Source organism: Mustela erminea, chromosome 11, assembly GCF_009829155.1.
Source record: "Mustela erminea isolate mMusErm1 chromosome 11, mMusErm1.Pri, whole genome shotgun sequence".
Lineage (NCBI taxonomy): Eukaryota > Metazoa > Chordata > Mammalia > Carnivora > Mustelidae > Mustela > Mustela erminea.
Window position 1 is genome coordinate 2,757,685 of NC_045624.1, and position 18,480 is coordinate 2,776,164.

Consider the following 18,480-nt stretch of genomic DNA (forward strand, 5'->3'; position numbering starts at 1 on the left):
CTCCTGCGGGCACACGGAGCGGGGGGCGGGCCCCGTCAAGTTCGCGGGCCAGGGGCGCGCGGGCCCGGGGCGGCCGTGGGGCGGCCCGCGACGCCCACCCATAGCGGCTCGTGCGGGAGAGCCCTGGCCTCTGGGGCGCCCGCAGATGCGCGGCCCGCGCCGCAGGTCCCGCGGGGAGGCCCCCCTGGGCGGCGCGCGGGCTGGCGGCGGCCGGGTGTCCGCGGGCCCGCGAGTGCCCTCCGCACGCCCCTCCGGTGCTGGCCCGTCCGGCCCCAAAGTTTCCCGCATGCCGTCCGCGCGCGGCGCAAGGTACCCGGGCCCGGACGGAGGGGACGCTGAGCCGGCTCGCCGGGGTCAGGGGGTGCAGCCCCGCCCCGGGGCCGGGCCGGGGTCTGTGCCGCTCCCGGGAGGGGGTGGGGGCGCCCGGACCTCCCCATCCACGCCCCCGGCCCGAGCTCGGCCCCAGCCCGCGCCCGCCTCTGAGCCCCCCAATGCGCCCGGCGTACCTGTCCGAGGGGCGCCCGCGCGCGGGCTCACGGAAGAAGGAGGTCAAGGCCCGGACCTCCTGGAGTTGGGCCCGTGGCGCGGGGCGCGCGGCGCAGCTTATAAGGCGGGCGGAGGGGCGTCGGGTCACGTGATCCTGCCCGGCCCGCCGCTTGGGGGCGTGGCCTGCGCGCGCCCCGCCCCGCCCGCGCGCCCGTCCGCTCGCGGTCTGGTGAGGCGGCCGCGGCCAATCCGGGGCGGGCGGCCCATATGACGTCAGCACACGCCACCGCCGCCTCGCGCCGCGCTGGCTCGGGAGCGCGGACGGTCGGCGGGCGGACGGCGGCGGGAGCCGCGGGGACCGGCCCGGCGGGCCGGGGAGGGCAGAGCGGGGCGGCGGGAGCGGGGGGGTGGCGCCCGTCGGTCGCGCGGCCCGGCCTCCAGGTCCTCGCCCGGTCGTGGCGCGCGGGTGGCCCTGCCCTGCCGACCCGGCCGCTCCAGCGCCTGCCGCGTCCCCTGACGTGTGCGGCCCGCGTCCCGCGCCTTCGGTGCCCCCGCCGGTCCCCCCGCGGCCCGCCGCTGCAGAGCTGGCGCGGAGGGCCCCGCGGTGGGGGGCGTGAGTGCGTGTGCGCGCGCCTGAGTGCGTGTGCGCGCGTGTGAGTGCGTGTGCGCGCGCCTGAGTGCGTGTGCGCGCGCCGCGGCCGCACGGCGGGTGCGGGAGCCGTCCCGTGACACGGATCCCCACGGCCGCGCCCGCGCAGCGCTTTCCCCCGCGGCCCCGTCGTCCTTCCTGGCGCGCGGGAGGCGGCCCCGCGTGCTCCGGCCACGGGCGACTCACCGAGCTGCGCTCCCCGCGGGCGGCTCGTGTCGTCGACGGGCAGCGGCGCGCGTCGTCCCCGCGTGCCCCGCGCCGGTCGGAGGCCCGCGTCGCGCCGAGCCAGAGCGGCTCCTGGAGATGCGGGGCCGCGGCCGGTCTTCGCCCGGTCCGCGCGAGCGCACGTGCGGGGAGGCCCTGCCCAGAGCAGATCCCCGGCGGCCCCTCCCCGGCGGAGGTTGCACCGCGCGGGCCTGGTCGGGATCGGCCTGTGGCTCCACCCGAGCGGCTTTGAAACCGCCGGAAACGTGGTCCGGAGCCGCTCCCGCCGCTGCAGGATCCTTCCGGCGGGGCTGGGAGCGGGGCAGGGGCGCACACGAGGCTTTGGTGGTAAAACAGGGGAGTTAAGGAACAGTGCTGCCTGCGGGGCTGCGCCGACCCTCCCGGGCGCGAGGGCGCTGCGCGGGCACCCGCGGCCGTTTCCCGGCTCGGAACTGTCGCCGGGGCCCTGGCCGCTCCGTCCTGCTCGCGCGGGCCGCCCACGGCCGGCTGCGGGGCCGGCGCCTCCGCCCGGAGCCTCGTGCCGGGCCGCGTGTGCGCTGCCCCGCGTGTGCGCTGCCCCGCGTGTGCGCTGCCCCGCGTGTGCGCTGCCCCTGCGCTCTCCCGCTCGCGTGGCAGTGGCGCCGTCGCGGACGCGGACGCCGTTGGCTTCAGACCCGCTCGCGGTCTCCGCGCGCCGCTAATAACGTGACTTGTCTCGTTTCCCGCCCGGCCCCAAAGCGGGGGTGGCCGGCAGGGCGGGTCGGTCTTCACCCCGGCTGCGGCGCGGGCAGACGCGCTGGTCGCCGTGAGCACCTTCACACGCAGACGTTCAAAGCGTTCTCGACCTCGTGGCCTTTTGTCATCTGGGTCGTGGCCATTTCCTCCAGGCCCCTGACGTAAGCGCGGGCCGTCGGAGCCATGCTGCAATTTTGTAGAAGCAAAACATTTCTTAAAAAGCAAAAAAATTGAAAGCTGCCCCACCATTCACTGGTAGGAACTCGCTGGCACGGTGGACGGCTCGCCTCGCCAAGCTGCTGCAGGGTTGAGGCGTTGCTGGGTCGGCCACCAGCGGCCTGGGCCGCCTCCCCCACGCTGCCATCGGCGTCCAGCACCGTGCACACGGGCTGTGGGTGAGGTGTGGACCTCATGGTCGAGAATCTACACCACCGTCTTGGCCCTGAAATGGAAGCCTGTCACAGACTCAGGACACACCAGCGAATGGAGGAAGCTTCTCACCAGCTTTCAGGAAACCGGTTCATTCAGATATTTAACACCCAGTAAGCGGAGCTCAGGGCTCTCCACTCACCTGTGGAGCCCTGAAATCGGGGTATCTGTCTGCGGGGACCTGAGGCGTAGTGGGTGTTCCTTGTTTTTTCTCTGGCCAGCCTGTCTGGTCACGCAGACTAGCCCGGTGTCACTTTCAGTTGTAATTCCCCTTACGTACAAGGACAAACCCTTTGAAGCTACGTTTTTTTTCAAGACTTACTATGGGAGAGGACCGACTTATTGGAGAGGGAGAGGGAGAGGGTGTGGGGGGAGGGGCGGGGAGGGAGAGAGAGAGAATCCCAAGCAGACTCTATCCTCGGTGCAGAGCCCAGGGTGGGGCTCGATCTCAGGACCCTGAGATCATGACCGGAACTGAAACCAAGAGTTGGAGGCGTAACTGACAGAACCTCCAAGGCGCCCCTTATGAAAATATTTTGTGGGTTCCTGTGTTGTCTGTCTCCTGTGTGGAGAGGGACTCTCCATCGCATGGGTTCATGTGGGTTGGGGTCTGTTCATGTGGCTACATTTCTCCCCACCGGAGGGGCTGTCCACATAGCCCGGCCTCTGACTCTGCATTCCCTCACATGTGGACCAGGACTGTGTGAATCAGGGCCTCTTGGAGCAACCCCGAGGCCCAGCAGTCCTGTGGGAAGGTGGGAGGGCTCCTGCCGAGGCTGCCGGCGGCCTCCGTATCCCTAGACCCTGCACCCCCAGGGTCTGTGCTTTGCCCCAGTGCCGGTAGAGTGTGGTCCCACGAAGGAAGTCGGTCCAGGCGAACCGCACCGGAGGAACGTCAATGCACAGCCTTGCAAACCACAGGCATGGATCCGGGAGCCCTATTGAAATATTTTGAGAATTTACAAGTCCGTTCCCTCCGGTGACGGCGTTCTTGCTGCAGTCTCTGTAGCACACGAGAGCTCTGCGTTGAGCAGGATGGGGTCAACTCTCCCCAACCCGCCAGTTCCTGTGAGTTAAGTATTTGGGGAAACGTGTTCGGGACAGCACCATTCAGTTCTTAATCACATCACTCTATGTTAATCATTGTAGACGTGCCATCGAGCGAGGGAAGTTTCCCGTTGCTTACGGACTAAACACAGCCCCATACTTTCTCCCCAAATAACTCACTCAGGAAACGAGACCTCTGTAGCTCCTGTACACAGAAGACAAAAAGCACGAAGGGAAGTGCGGGGTCTGGGAGATCTGAGAGGTCAGGCAGTGGGGGATATGCCGCCCATACTCAATATTCCTGCTATTTTGCTTTTTTTTTTTAAACTTTAATAACAATTTATAACACATATCTTTTCAGTGTAGGGTAAATAGCTAAGTATATTATATTTAATAGAAAAATACCACATGCTTGTAAAACATTCAGAAAATATGAAAGAACATATTTTTATTTTTTAATTAAAAGATTTTAAAATTTATTTAAATATATAATTATTTAAATATACAGAGCAAGAGAGGAGGACGAGGAGGAGAAAGAGAGAGAGGGACAGGTGGACTCCCGCTGAGCACGCTGGCCCGACGTGGAGCCCCACACAGGGCTCGTAGGGCCCGATCCCACGACCCTGAGATCATGACCTGAGCTGACATCAAGAGTCAGAGGACAACCGACTCAGCTCCCCAGGTGCCCCGGGAATATAAGTTTAAAAAACCCCATAATCCCAGTGTCATTCCCCAGCCCTGGGCAGCTAGTGGTCTCCTGTCCCTATAGGTTTTCCTGTTCTGGAGGTTTATATGATTGGTATTACATCATATGTGTTCTTTGGTTTCTTTTTTTCTTCCTTTCTTCTTTCTTTTTTAAGATTTTATTTACTTAGGGGCACCTGGGTGGCTCAGAGGGTTAAAGCCTCTGCCTTCAGCTCAGGTCGTGATCTCAGGGTCCTGGGATCGAGCCCCACATTGGGCTCTCTGCTTGGCGGGGAGCCTGCTTCCTCCTCTCTCTCTGCCTGCCTCTCTGCCTACTTGTGATCTCTCTATCTGACAAATGAATAAATAAAATCTTAAAAAAAAAAAGATTTTTTATTTACTTATATGGGAGGTAGAGCGTGAGAGAAAGCAGAGGGAGAAGCAGACTCCACAGTGGGCAGGGAGGCCGGTGCGGGGTTCCATTCTGGAACTCCAGGACCACGACCTGAGCCCCCGAGGCGCCCCTGGTTTCCTCCACTTAGGGGAATATTTCAAGGGTCACCTGTGTTGTGTCCTGCCATCAGTACTTCACTTTTTGTGGCTGAATAATGTCCCATTATACGGAAATGCACGTTCTATTACCCACTCGCCAACTGTTGGATAGTTGCATCGTCCTCACTTTGGGGCTCGGATGAACAAGGCGTCTGGGGACCTTGGAGTGCGCGTCTCTGTGGGGCCAGGTTTTGCTTCTCTCGGGTGGGGCTGCTGGGCGTGCCGGGGCTGGGTCATGTGGTGGCTCTGGTCTTCCGTCCTTCGTGGACCTGTTAACCTCTTCTGCAAAGCAGCTGCCCCACAGCACGTTCCCACCGGCGAGGAATGAGGATTCGATGTCTGCACGTCCTTGTCAGCACCTGTTACTACGAAGACTTCAGGATTCTCATGAGCCCGTGGGCCCGACGCAGTCCGGTCACAATTCTGGTGGCGAGATGGCATTTTTGTAGGCCGAGGAGCATCTCGACTCCTTTGCTAAGACTTTCTTGGCCGGCATCATCCCAACAAGAGTGAGGGAAAGAGGCGAGTGGGCGGCCAAGGAGGAAAAGCAAAGACAAGGCCGTGCGCTGCGGAGCCAGCCGGCCGGGCCCCGCGAGGTATCTTCCGCTTTGCGGCTACCACAGTCCTTTGGGGGACAGATGCGTCTTAGTCAGCTCTCTCCGCTCCTGTCCCCGCGGGGCCGGGTTTGCCCCACGGCTGTTAACCCCTCTGCTCTCCTGTCCCAATACTCAGCCGTTCCTGGCAGGAAGAGCCCAGACAGCTTCTGCAGGTCTGGTTTGGTCCCATTTTCCTTCAGTCACTCGAAAGGGGGGTCCAAAAAACATGATTAGGGTGTCCCCAAAGGTGCTACTTTGGCATACTGATTATTTAAAATGTAAGTTACTAAAGAGACAGCTTGGGGGCACCTGGGTGGCTCGTGAGTTGAGTTTCTGCCTTCGGCTCAGGTCATGATCTCAGGGTCCTGGGATCGAGCCCCGCATCGGGCTCTCTGCTCAGCGGGGAGCCTGCTTCCCCCCCCTCTCTGCCTGCGTGTGATCTCTGTCTGTCAAATAAATAAAATCTTTAAAAAAAGAGAGAGAGACAACCTGTGCAAAAGGACACCCAGAGCCTCCTCTGTCTCCTAAAAGCAGGAAACAAATCTAGCACGTGAACGTTCCCTCCTGTACCAGGCAGGGAAGAGACATCTTGTTGACCGGAGGTGGGAGATTTGCAGCCCAGAAGGCTGTGCCGACAGCTCTTGTTACTTCTTACTCATTTACTACCATAGCCCCTGTTCTGTTTAGAATTCCTTACTAATTGAAGCTTCCAGAGTGAATGCCTTTATGTCTCAATTTCATTATCGGACCGCGGTGAGCACGTAATACATCTTTGTTTTTCTCTGCTGTGAGTCGTCTCCCAGACACTTCATTCCTACTGCAGAAGGAAGATCTTGGAAGACTGAGAAGAGTTTGTCCTTTCCTTCCAGGCCGACCCTTAGATGTGCAAGGTCGTCGGTCCGTCCGTCAGGGACCATTGTAAATGGCGGCCGAAGCCGCTGGAGGATGGGCCAAGGCAGAGCGTGTGGGGGGAGAAATCTGTGCGCCTCTGACAGCCGTGGGAATGGCGAGGAGGAAAAGAGGCCGCAGGGTGCAGGGCTGGGGAGCCCAGCAGGGCCGGAGGAGGGGAGACGCCCGCAAATCCCAGGAGGAGGCGGGAAGCGGCGAGACAAACACCAGCCCTGCCTCCCTCTGCCGGTGTGGGGCGTGGGGTGTGCGGTGCCTGTGGGGGCGCGGGGGGAGAGGTGGAGGCAGGGAAAGCGTGGGGCCCAGGGTGGACCCAGGGCAGACGGAGTTTTCTTTTCTTTTACAAACGAGGAAGACCTGAGTCAATTTAATGCCGCGGGAAGATTCTGGTAGCGAGACTGATAAAGGGGAAGGACGTGGCATGATTCCCTGCGGATTCCTGGAATTTACTGGAATCACCTGGAAGCCGGTGTGAGAGGAGACGGGACTTGAGATGGGCGGGCCGTGGGGGCGCGGGTGGGCGGCAGGGCCTAGCCCGGGGCGTTCCAGTTGTGGCTGAAGGTCGAGGACTTAACTAAGGGGGGAGGAGCCGAGGAGAAGTGCCCCCCGCCTGCTGAGTTTCTGCCGGGATCCCACAGAGGCCTCAGGGTGGTGCGACTCTTCCTCGGGCCATGCCCAGGGCAGGCCGGGGCGGGCCGGGGCGGGCCGGGGCAGGAAGGCCTGCCCTCTGGGGCATTCAGGACTGAGTTTTTCTGGGATGATGGAGCAAGGAAGCCCAGGAATTTGACGAGTGGGTCAGGGGGTCATGGAGTCCAAGGAGGGCGGGAGTGGGGGGATGCTGCAGGGTTGGGGAGCCAGGCTCTCCCGGAGGCCCCCCGGGAGGAAGGGAGCACCGTGTGAGCTCTGGAGTCGGCTCTGCCATGAGCGGACAGAAACCCAGCACCGCCACGTCTGTGACTGGATTTGGCGTCTGGAGAGGAGAGGTCGCAGGAGGTGTTAGGGGGCGTCGTCCGGAGCGAGGCCGCAGCTGTGCGTGGCGACAGGGTCCGAGGAGTGGCGCTCGGACTGGGCGGCGGAAGTGGTGTGGGATGAGTCGCCAGCCCCGGGGAGGTCGGGCAGACAGCCTGGGGCTTGGACGGGCTGTGCCTGTGGAGGACAAAGTTGCTTCGGCTGATGTCACATTCAGGATGTGGGGGCGGGCCGTGGGCCAGAGCCCGAGTTCCTGGGGAGGCGAAGGTGCTGTCCAGGAGTGTGGGACACGGGCGTGGCAAAACGGGTGCACGGACTGCACTGGCCAGCGTCCCCCAAATCATGTCCTTCCTGGGACCTCAGGAGACAACCTTATTTGGAAATCTGGTCCTTGTGGACGTGCTGGGTCAAGATGAGGTCATAGAGGAGGAGGTTGGCGCGAATCCAGTATGCCTGACGTCCTTACGAGAAGAGGGGAGACACAGGACACGTGGAGAAGGCGGCCGAGATCACAGCGGCTCCGCTGGCAGCCCATAGGCCCAGGACAGCCAGGTGCCGCCAGGAGTGGAAGGGGCTCGTCTTGCAGGACTCTTCTCTGTCCTTGTCCGGGTTCTCGGTCATGCGGCTCTGAAGACCAAGGAGGGAGACCAGACAGACTGGAGGGCCACAGAGTGACATTTACTGAGCAACAGCAGAGTGATAGCACAAATCTCCCAAGGAGGGAGGGGACCTGACCGCAGCTGCCACCGGAGTTTCTATTTCTACGTCCAGGGGGTTTTCTGGCCTTGCCCGCGGGCTGTTTTAATCTGATTAATCCTCCTCATGCTGGTCCTCCCATTGGATTTTTGTCACCTCCCCTGTCACATCCTGTGGGATTTCTGTTACCTCCCCTGTCAGGTGGGGAAGGGTGGAGGGCTCCTTCCAGGGCATGTCCTCTTAGGGCAGGTCCCACGTCCCTGCCTGCGTTCCTTCTAACTCTCCCTCATCCCTGCGACCGGTCTGCCCCCGAGGCACCTCCGAGCCAGGAGAGGATAAAATGCCAGGTGAAGGCCCCGGGCACGGAGGTGAGGCACCCGCACAGTGGGCGGCTACCGGGCAGGGGGTCCCAGAGAGCTGGTCACCGCAGCCGGGGCTCTAGGGGAGGGTGAAGGCAGGCTCACGTGGGTGTGGTGAGGGGAGTGGTGTGCCCGGAGGACGCCCAGACATCTGGGACACTAGGAGCCAGGTGGCGGGTGGGGGTAGGCAAGGTCCACAGAGCACCCCCCCCACCCCCAGCGAGGGCCTCGAGCCTCAGGGCCTTGATCTCCTTGGTTATCGCCCAGAACACAAAGGGCCAATATCACATCTTACTTAATCCTTGCAAACACCTGAAGCAGGTGTCACGTGTTCTGTCGGGCCAGGAAACCGAGTCTCGGATTCAGGAATCTGCTCGGAGCACACGACGAAAGTCCGAGCAGGGACTCAAATCCAGTCTGTCGGCGTCTGAGGCCGCTACCCTCCCCCAGCCCCACCCCAGGTTCCACTCACAAACCATCCTTGAGCACCGGCTGTGTACACTGCGCAGGACACGCAGGCAGCTCGAGCCTCAGCACACGACAGGGAGCCCCGGGCTCGCGGAGAAGGGCGCTGGGTGCGTGGCCTAGGGCTGCGGGAGCAGGCTGTCGCGAACCTAGAGGCGTACACCAGCAGAAATTTATTATCTTCGAGTTCCGGAGGTCAGACGTCGGAAATGGGTTTCAGAGAGCGGAATCCACGCTGTCAGCGGGCCTTGCTTGGCTGGGGGCTCCGTGGGAAAACCCACTTCTCTGCCTAACCCGCTTCTCGAGACCAGCCCCGCTCCTTGGCTCAAGGCCCCTTCCGAGTGCCAGTCTGCCCACCCCCTCTTGTCCTTAGACCTCCTCCAATTCTGCCGTGTCTGCATTCGCTTCTCAGGCCCCTGATGCTCACACGGACCTACTGGACAACGGTGCCGTCTCAGCACCCTCCGTCACATGTGCAAGGGCCCCCCGCCATGGTGGGCGACACGTCCACAGGTCCCAGCGGTTGGCATGCGCACCTAAGGGCCGAGTCTGTTGCTCTGCCTGCTAGAGAAGGGGAGGACACCATTTCCGCGCACTGTGGCTGGTTTCCTCTGGTTCGCTCCAGGGGCTCACAGAATGCTAGGGAACAGAAGTCCAACGGTCAGAAGTTAGAAAACACTCCCCCGAGGGTGGCACATTTCCCTAGGGCTTGAGAGGCCGGCCGGTGTGCGGTGAGGAGAAGGGGAACATGGGAGGAGGGGCTGTGGGAGGAAGGCGCGGAGGGGCAAGTTGGCCCGAGGTCTCCAAGCATGGCTGGACGTGTTGGGATGAAGCCTGCAGAAGCGGCAGAGAGTAGCTGGGTCAGACTCTGAAGAAGGATTTGCTAAGAAGCTTAGCCTTGATCCTGTGGGTTCGTGTCTCCAAACCTTCTTTGGCCATGTGTTCCCGCAGGTTACAACAAGCTTAGCTTGCATCCCGAATATGTTCGTGTGTTTACAAATTATGCGGGCACCGCTGTAGCTAAGATACACAAGGAAGGGGCATTTACTACAGGCCACCAGGTAGAGACCACAATTCCCAGGCTCCTTTGCAGGCGGTTGTGGTCCTCCGTGACCCTCCCCGCGGCCGGGGTGGGCGCAGGTGCGCCGGGAGGAGTTCCGGGGCCGCCTGGTGCGCGCAAGGTGGTTTCCTGGAGCGTGTTTGTTCTCCAGCCGCGAGCGTGGACGCGAAGTGAGCCGGCTGCTGCGACGCGGGCAAGACGGGGCAGAGCCGCAGGGTCCTGGGGGGCGTGGGGAGGGCGTGAAGCACCGGGCCCGGGGCCGCGGGCGAGAGGCCGAGCTCCCGTCTGCGTCGCCTGGTTCCCGCTGCCCTGTCGCAGCCGCGGTGCTTATACCCCGATAAATGTACGGGGTTCGTGGGCTAAGCTCAAGCCATTTTGTTTCTTGGCTTTTTAAAGTCCTTCGCCAGGAATAGACAGCAAAGCTGTGCGTGCAGGAAAAGGTTTTCCGGTCACTTCCCATCTCTTTATAGAGAATTATAAAGATTTTATTATAATGACGCACAGTGTAAGAGCTCGGGAGACGAGAAAGCGGCGTTTCCGCGGAGATGCCGGGCGGGCTCCAGGTGTGCACCTGACGGTCGGGCCGAGCCAGGTGTCGCCGTCAAGCTGGACGTCAAGCTGGCCGCCGAATGCCCGCAGAGCCGTGTCCGTCCTCCGGAAGCGTTGTGCCCCACCCCGCCGGCCGCCGCTCCTCGGGGGAGGCCTCTCGTGAATGCACGGGCTGCGGGCGTCCTGTGAGCTCCGGCTCCCGCTCACGCTGTTGGCTCTGGAAGACGACTGACCAGACTGGACACCTGCAGGGGCCGACGGGGAGGCATCACTTATGTCGCAGGGAAGCAGGCCATGGAGTGACAGTGACTGGGGTGGGTGGGGTCAGAGGGGGCTTTGATCGGGGGGCTCTGGGGTGGGCGCGGTGGCTGGCCATGCCACCTCTCCCCTCGGCCCCGGACAGGGGTGCGTGCTGCTGGGTGCTGTGCCTGTCGGGATGGGCCCCTTGGCCCGGAGAGTCCCAGGGAGCCCAGAGCCCATGTCCCTTCAGACTCGGGCCTGGGAGGGAGAAAGGGGTCATCAGCTCATCGTGTGTCGTAGGTGCCTGAGCCCAGAGGACATGGGTGGGACAGAGCGTCCCCTTCTCAGAACTGAAGGTGGGAAGACCTTGCTCCCCGGTGCCTCCTCTGCCTCCTCAGAAGTGAGCCCAGGGGTGTAGGCGGGGGACAGTGACTCCCGCAGGGCGGTGGGAGGTTTGGGACTTCCCTGTGTTTGCTGCTGTTGTTAATCCCTCGTGCATCCCTGTGCTTGCTGAGAACCAGCGCTCTGGGCGAGCAGGCGGCGTGCACGGCCTGCCCTTGCTGGGGACCTGGAGAGAGCCACGCGGGGAAAGCACGTGCTGTTCACGCGACCAGGGCTGGGCTGGGGTGGGGGGGCCTGGGGACAGGACCCTAAGGGACAACGTGCATGATGGCAGCAATGCTAAGAGAGGCCGCCGGGATGCCAGGCGGGCGGCCCGCTGTTCCCACATGCAGGAGGGATTGAGACGCGGTGGTGTGGACACGTGGGGGACTATTACCCTGGAAAAGAGTGAGAGGCCGCCGCTGGGACCGTGTGGCCGACCTCGAGGGCTTTCTGCCTCGGGAAATAAGCCGGTCCCTGAAGCACTAACGCCTTGTGGCTCAGTCAGTAAGGGGCCCCTGGACGAGCCAAATCAGCAGGGACAGAAAGCAGAAGGGCAGGTGCCAGGGGCTGGGGGAGGGGGACTCATGTTCAGTGGGGACCGAGTTTTAGCTGCGGGTGATGGAAAGTTCTGGGGACGGACAGTGGTGGCGGCTGCATAACACCGTAACACCGTGAACGTACTCGGCGCCACAGAACGAGACACACATGGCGAAGACGGTCAGTCGTCCGCTGCGTGGATCTCGCCGTAACACAGACAGGTGTGAGAACAAGTTGGAAGGAGGCAGGGACGGGTGGCCTGGCGCTTCCTTGTGTGTGTGACTGCACCGGGGCCTGAATTCTGCAGCCCCTCGGCTGGCGAGACACAGCGGAGGGAGTGACACGGGAGGGGAAGGGCCCGGCGCCTTGTGCGATGCTGTCGGCGTCCTCGTGGCCAGGGACCAGAGCAGCGTCAAGGGCGGTAGAAGCCTTGGTCAGGCTCCCTTCTCTCTTTGCACCCTGCTTCCTTCCCCTCTGCCGTGCCCGCCCGACTCTTGATGTCCCGTGTTGGTCACCTCTACGCGCAGAGCACTCGCATTTGCTAGAAGGCCGCCTGCGTGGCAGGAAGGCTCTGGGGTCTCTACAGCTTCTCCCCTGGGCAGGGTTCGGTAAGGACCGTTCCTCCAAGGTTACTGCCACCTGCACCGGCTACTGCCCATTTGCTCTCCCCCTGGCTCCGTCTCTGCCCTGCCCGACCCCTGCAGATGGCCGCCTGCCGGCTGCGTCTCCCCACACCCCTGCTGGCTGATGGCACGTGGGCTCTGGCTTGGGTGACCGCTGTGGGGGGGGAGGCCCCTCCAGCTGCCCCCCCAGCTCCATCAGCCCCCGGGGGCCAGAGGGGGGTGACTTTCCCTTTCGTTGGTCTTTGGATGCCTGGCTGCCCTGTTTCTCCCTTCACCCAGCCTCCTCCTGGGAGTCCTCGTCGGATCTTTCCCCGACGATGCAGGAGTTGTTTCCTCCCTGGGCCTGGTGGAATCACCACCACCTCTTCTGGTCCTCCTCCCAGCAACAGGCTTCCAGAAATTTCTGAGGACAGCAAGTCCGGATGGGGAGACAGGGACGCTTCTGACAGTGCCCCAAGGCCTGGTGGTGGCTGCTGTGGGCGTGCAGACTCTTCCGGGGAAGCAGGCAAAGTGTTGTTGGCAGGCCACTACCGTGAGTTGGGGGTACGGATACACAGACACTGAACCACCCAGAATACTGGCAACGCTCTAGGTCCCATGAGAACTGCCGTGTCTTGGTGCTGTGCCCGGAGTAGTAGGTAGGGGATTATGGAAAGTAGATTAGTGGGAATCAAGCTGTCAGCAGGTCACGCTCCTCTACGGTTTTTCCTGGAGAATCCTTCCTTGCACCTCTGGCTTCTAGCAATGGCCGGCAGCCAGCTCTCTCCCATCTCTGCCGGTCCCTGTCCCCACACGGCTGTCTCCTGCTCGGGGGTGACCTCTCCGTGTTCCTCCCCTCTTCTTAGGAACACACCGGTCCACTGCGGCGGGACCTCATCTTTGTGAATTCCCTCTGTGACAACCCTGTCTCCATAAGGTCACCTTCACAGGTGCGGGGAGACACAGTTGAACCCTGGACGGTACCCACTCTGCTGAGAGCGGGGACCTCAGAGGGAAGTGACTGGGCTTGACTTGACCTAGTTTAGAGAAAATATTTACTAATAGTCTGAAACACTATGGAGATTTCATTGGAACAAAGAATTTAAGGACCTTAGAAGTAGGAAATGCCCTGGTGTGTTGATTAAAATTTTGTGTGTATGTCGGGGCTCCTGGGTGGCTTAGTTGGTGAAGTGTCTGACTCTTAGTTTCGGCTCAGGTCACGATCTTAGGGTCGTGAGATAGAGCCCCTTGTTGGGGCTCTGTGCTGGGTGTCGAATCTGCCTCGGAGTCTCTTTCTATCTCCCTCTCCCTCTGCTCCCCCTAAAAAAAAATCTTCATGTATGTTGTTACATAAATAAGTCATGTGCACATAGGAAAGTCAGAAGAAGTAAAAACAAGAAAATAATGACTTATAATCCTCAAACTCAGATGATTTCGGTGAGTACTCTGCTATAGGCGAATGACCAGATCTTTAACACGTATAATTACACTTGTGAACTTACGGGGGAGTTTTTACAGTTAGCATTATACTATGCATCGTATCTTGTTATCTTGTTTCTGTTTACTCCTGCCTCGGACAGTCTGATAGCCCGGGGCCAACATCATCCCGGTCATCGGTCACATCGATGTTTACTGGTCACATGGGGTGTGGGTGTGTGTGACAAATTTCTCAGCCTGTCCAATCACTGGGCATTCACAGACAGCCTCCTGTTTTTCGTGATCATAAACAGAGGTTCGAGAAGTAACCTCACAGCTGTATACGCGGGCATATCCTTCTTCTTCCTTAGGATAAATTGTAGCACTTTTTTTTTTTTTAAGATCTACCCATTTATCTGAGAGAGAGGAGCATGTATGTGAGCGAGAGGGAGTAGGGGAGGAGGTGCAGGGAGAGAATCCAGCAGACTCCCCGCTGAGCACGGAGCCGATCTGGGGCTCGGTCTCAGGCTCGATCTCAAGCTCCATGAGATCATGACCTGAGCTGAAACCAAGAGTCAGATGCTCAGCCTGCTGAGCCCCCCAGGCGCCCCGGCATTGTCTTTTGAGAAAGCAATCGAGTTGCACACTCAGCTAAGTACATGTGCCATTCTTGATCGCAAGTACTCAGTCTGGTTTCGGACGCTGGGATTGATATTCCTTCTCAGCTGTGTCTCGGGTGTAGATGTGAGCCACGCGTCCCAGTGACCATGTCACCACTGACGCTAGCTTTGTCACTCTCTCCTGGGACACTTGGCTCTCCTTCTGCTTTCCATCCGTAATCATTTCCTGTTTCCCTATTTTTTTAAGCCATCAGAGCTGAGCTTAAATCTGTGGTTGAACAAGAAACCCTTAAATTGCTTATAATCTTAAATATTCAGGGGCTTTATGAAAACAAAACAGTGTATAAAGCTCATTAACGAACAGGGTCGTTATGCTTCGTTGGTGTGAGATTAGTTTTTGCTGCTCTGTGTGTAATCTGGCTGAGTAACAGACTGTTGAATCTTGCTCATGGGATTCTTTTTCCTTTTTGCAATAAGGAAACTTTTGTGAGTTGTAATTTATTAATTATAGTTAAGTATTGGACTGACTGCCTCCTCAATAGGGGAGATGCTGGGATATGCAATTTCTGTATGTTTAAGAGTTGATAAAAGAGAGAAACCTCCTCATCCCAGTCAGGGTCACACCCAACGAGGACAGAGCCACTAGGTGTTTGGGTGTTTGGGTGACTTGTGACCTCCCCACACATGACCCCTATCTCTAAGGGAGACTGGAATGCCTTCAGAGCAACCTGTGCTGTGCCTGGGGTCGGAGTCAGCTTCTCTTCCCACACCATTCAGCAGCAAAAAACACTAAACCTTTGCAACCAGACGTGGAGGACGCAGCTCCCTGCGAGGTGTCACTGCCAGCACAAACAGAGTGGGATGGAAAGCTTTGTCTGATTTTCTGAGTCGACCTGATCTACTCGGCATCTCCAGTTTTCCTCCCGATCTGTCCATGGTTCAGTCGAGAATGCGTGTCTGCACACCACCTGCAGGCATGCGGCGCCAGTGCAAATTCCTGGTCCCTGCCGCGTGTATTTTGAAGCCCCGTTATTGGGTGCATACACATTTATGATCGTTAGGGCTTGGTGCTCTGTGGACCCTTTTGCTGTTACAAAATGCTCCCCTGTTTCCGGCGACCCTCTGCTCCCTCCCCGTCTGCCTTCAGCACCGTGACGGGGTGACGGGTCCCGCTCGTTGTGGCGGGGCCCTCTCCCCGTCTGTTTCAGCCTCCGGCGTGTTCGCACTTAGAACGCAGCTCTTGTACCCAGACTCCCTGTGTAAAATCCACTTTCTGTGCTGCCTTTTCTTTGGTGAGTTTAATCCTCTGTGTTTATTGTAATTTATTGTAGTTATTGGTGCAGTTTGAGGTCTGTCCTCCTCCCCCTCCCCCTCCCCCGCCCCTCCCCCTCCCCCTCCCCCCGCCCCTCCCCCTTCCCCCCTCCCCCCGCCCCTCCCCCTCCCCCCCCCCTCCTCCTCCGTGGCCTTGTTCTGCTCTTCTTCCTTTCTTTTCTTTAGAGTTGCTTGATTTTCAGAATTCCATTTTAGTTTATCGTTGTCTTTTGAAGCTATATCTTTTGTTTGTTTGTTTGTTTGTTTGTTTTTTCAGTCGCTGCCGTAGGGATTGCAATATCCATCCTTCGCCGGCTCTTTCGAGTTAGCGCCTCATCTCACTTGAAGGTAAAATCTTTGCCAACGTAAAAGTTCCGTCCACCACGCCCCACTCTTGCCACACGCGTCATCCACCGGTCTGAGCCCTGTCATGTTACAGTTTTTCAACGTAAGCAGCCATCGTGTTACAAAGAAGAGAGGCAGGCGACCCACGAGTGTGCACAGAGACCTTTCCTGGGTCCTGCCTCGCCGCCTTGCCGGTGGCCTCTCATTCCCTCTCACCCGCAGTCGGCTGCAGCACTTTCTGGCGGTGCCCTGAGGGCTGCAGTCGGGGCTGGTGGGTCCCCTGCAGTGCCCGTGATGGCCACACGGTCCCCAGCACCTGCAAACCGGCTTGGGCTTCCCCAGCTCAGCGTCTGGGAAGCTCGTCTCAAAGTGAGGTGGCCGACCCAGGCTCGTTCCGGAATACGTGTGCTGCAGGAAAAGCATTTGAAACGGGACACTTCTTGTGAAGATGAAGAGCAATGATAGGTTCTTGTCGTCGATGAATCTTATTCTTTTACTTGCGTTCCCGTTAGCTCACGTGCAGCGTGAGGAGAGCGTCAGGTGTGCGGCGCGGGGCTTCAGCACTCTGTGCCTCCCCTCATGGGGACCAGGGCCTTCCCTAATTCTCGTCACCCCCCCCCATCCCCACTGACCGTCAGGTCTCTGTAGTTCAGTCTCTGGCCTTTTGTTTCTCTCTTTCCCCCTTTGCTCATTTGTTTGTTTCTTACTCCACGCGCGAGTGTCATCATACGGTGTCTGTCTCTCCGGCTAATCTCACTCCGCACAATACTCTGCGGCTCGAGCTCCTCCTGGCAAATGTCAAGATCTCATTCTTTGTGACGGTGGAGTAACAGCCCATCGTAGCTCTGTGTCTCTGTCTGTATCTGGGTATCTCCCCCCACATCTGGACATTTGGGGTGTCTCCGTAACTTAGCTATTGTGGAGGATGCTGCAAAACATCGAGGTGTCGGTCTCCCTTTGAATTAGTGTTTTTGTATCCTTTGGGTAACAATTCATACTCCCCAGTGGCAGGTTTGTTATTATTAACAAAGAAACCAGGGAAATACATTAATTTTGGTATCATGACATAGAAAAGAGGTATTTAAAATCATGAGAAAGAGGTTTTTATCGATTTCTTCACAATGACACTCAAGTGCGTGAGGCAGGTGACGGTTTGGGGCACGAAAGGCGTTCAAGTAACAAAATTGGAGGGCAGGGATTGCGCTTTTGAGAATCGGTGTTGACCCGATAATTTTTGTTTTCAACTGCAGAAACACATGTTTGTGAATACATATAGGGATAAATTTTATTCTCAAGCCAGGGAGAGGCGTGGGTAGGGCTGCTATTGTAGGAGTTACGCCAAAAATGGAAGCCAGCCCCCATGAGCCAATGAAAAGACCAAAGTATTAAGGCGTCAAAATGATAGGCTAGTCCCTGGGAAAGCGACTAGCAAGGCGGCACATGGTGAGGCCGTTTTTCTCAGGAAGACGGGGTCGCAGACGTGCTTCCTGTGAGTAGGCACGACCCCTCCCAGCAGAGAACACAGGGCCGCTCGGCACAACTGGTTTGAGTCCTGGGGAAGTGCGGCCACATCAAGGGTTTTCTCCCGACTCCCGTGCTGGGGACGGCCCAGCCCCCACCGCAGGGCGACCCCCCACCACCTTGCACCCCCGCCTCCTCCCCCAGTCACGGCGTCTGCAGAAGTAACCACAGTGGTTGGCTTCCCACGTCCCAGGCAAAGGCTCTGCTGTCACTGGCTGTCATTGGCCAAGCAACATCATCATTTTCCTACTTCCTCGCTCAGCCTTTCTGCGTACGCGGGGTCGGGGTGGGGGGTGGGGAGTGGCTGCGGTGATGGTCCCACCTCTCCTGAGATGCCCTAGTTCTCCAATACCCCTTTCCTCATACCTTCAAAATCTCCTTTTCTGCTGTTTCCTAAAGTTCAAATTCCCTTTAATATAAATAAATTTGCTGAAGGCTTCTTCAAGAAACTTTTCAACATCTCCTTCCTGGGTGTAGACAAGTGGCCCCTTTGTCACTTAATTTAGATTTTTTTTTTTTAAGGTTTTATTTTTCTATTTGAGAGAGTGAGGGGGCAGAGCATGGGGGGCAGTCAGGGGGGCACAGGGAGAAGCGGCCCCTGCTGGGCAGGGTGCCCGATGCAGGACTCGATCCTGGGACTCCAGGATCAGGACCTGAGCTGAAGGCAGTCGTCCAACCAGCAGAGTCACCCAGGCACCCTGTTAGTTAATTTAAATCAGACTGTTTACGAAGGATAAAATGAGTTCCTCTTAAAAAAAGAAAAAAAAAAAGCCAGGGCTCCAGCTACTGGGGAACCCTGAGAACCTTCCAAGTGCCCCTGATTATTAGAGCCTTGGTTTTCAACTCTCAGTACGGAGTGAGGCACGTTTTGTAGCGACATTTGTCACAGCCTTACTTGGCTTCACAGTACATAACACTGGTGATAATAAACCACGTTTGTGGGACGTTGTGGGTTTTGTTACTAACAGTTCCGTCACTGCCCCGCACAAGCGTCCTTTCACAGAGGAGCCTGTGGTTTTCATGGGGTGGAAACGGTTGCCCGTCAAAGCCAGGGGGACTGGACGGCATAGCCCACAGGCGCGAGACTAGAGGTTTGAAGGGAGCAGTGTTTAGCTCAG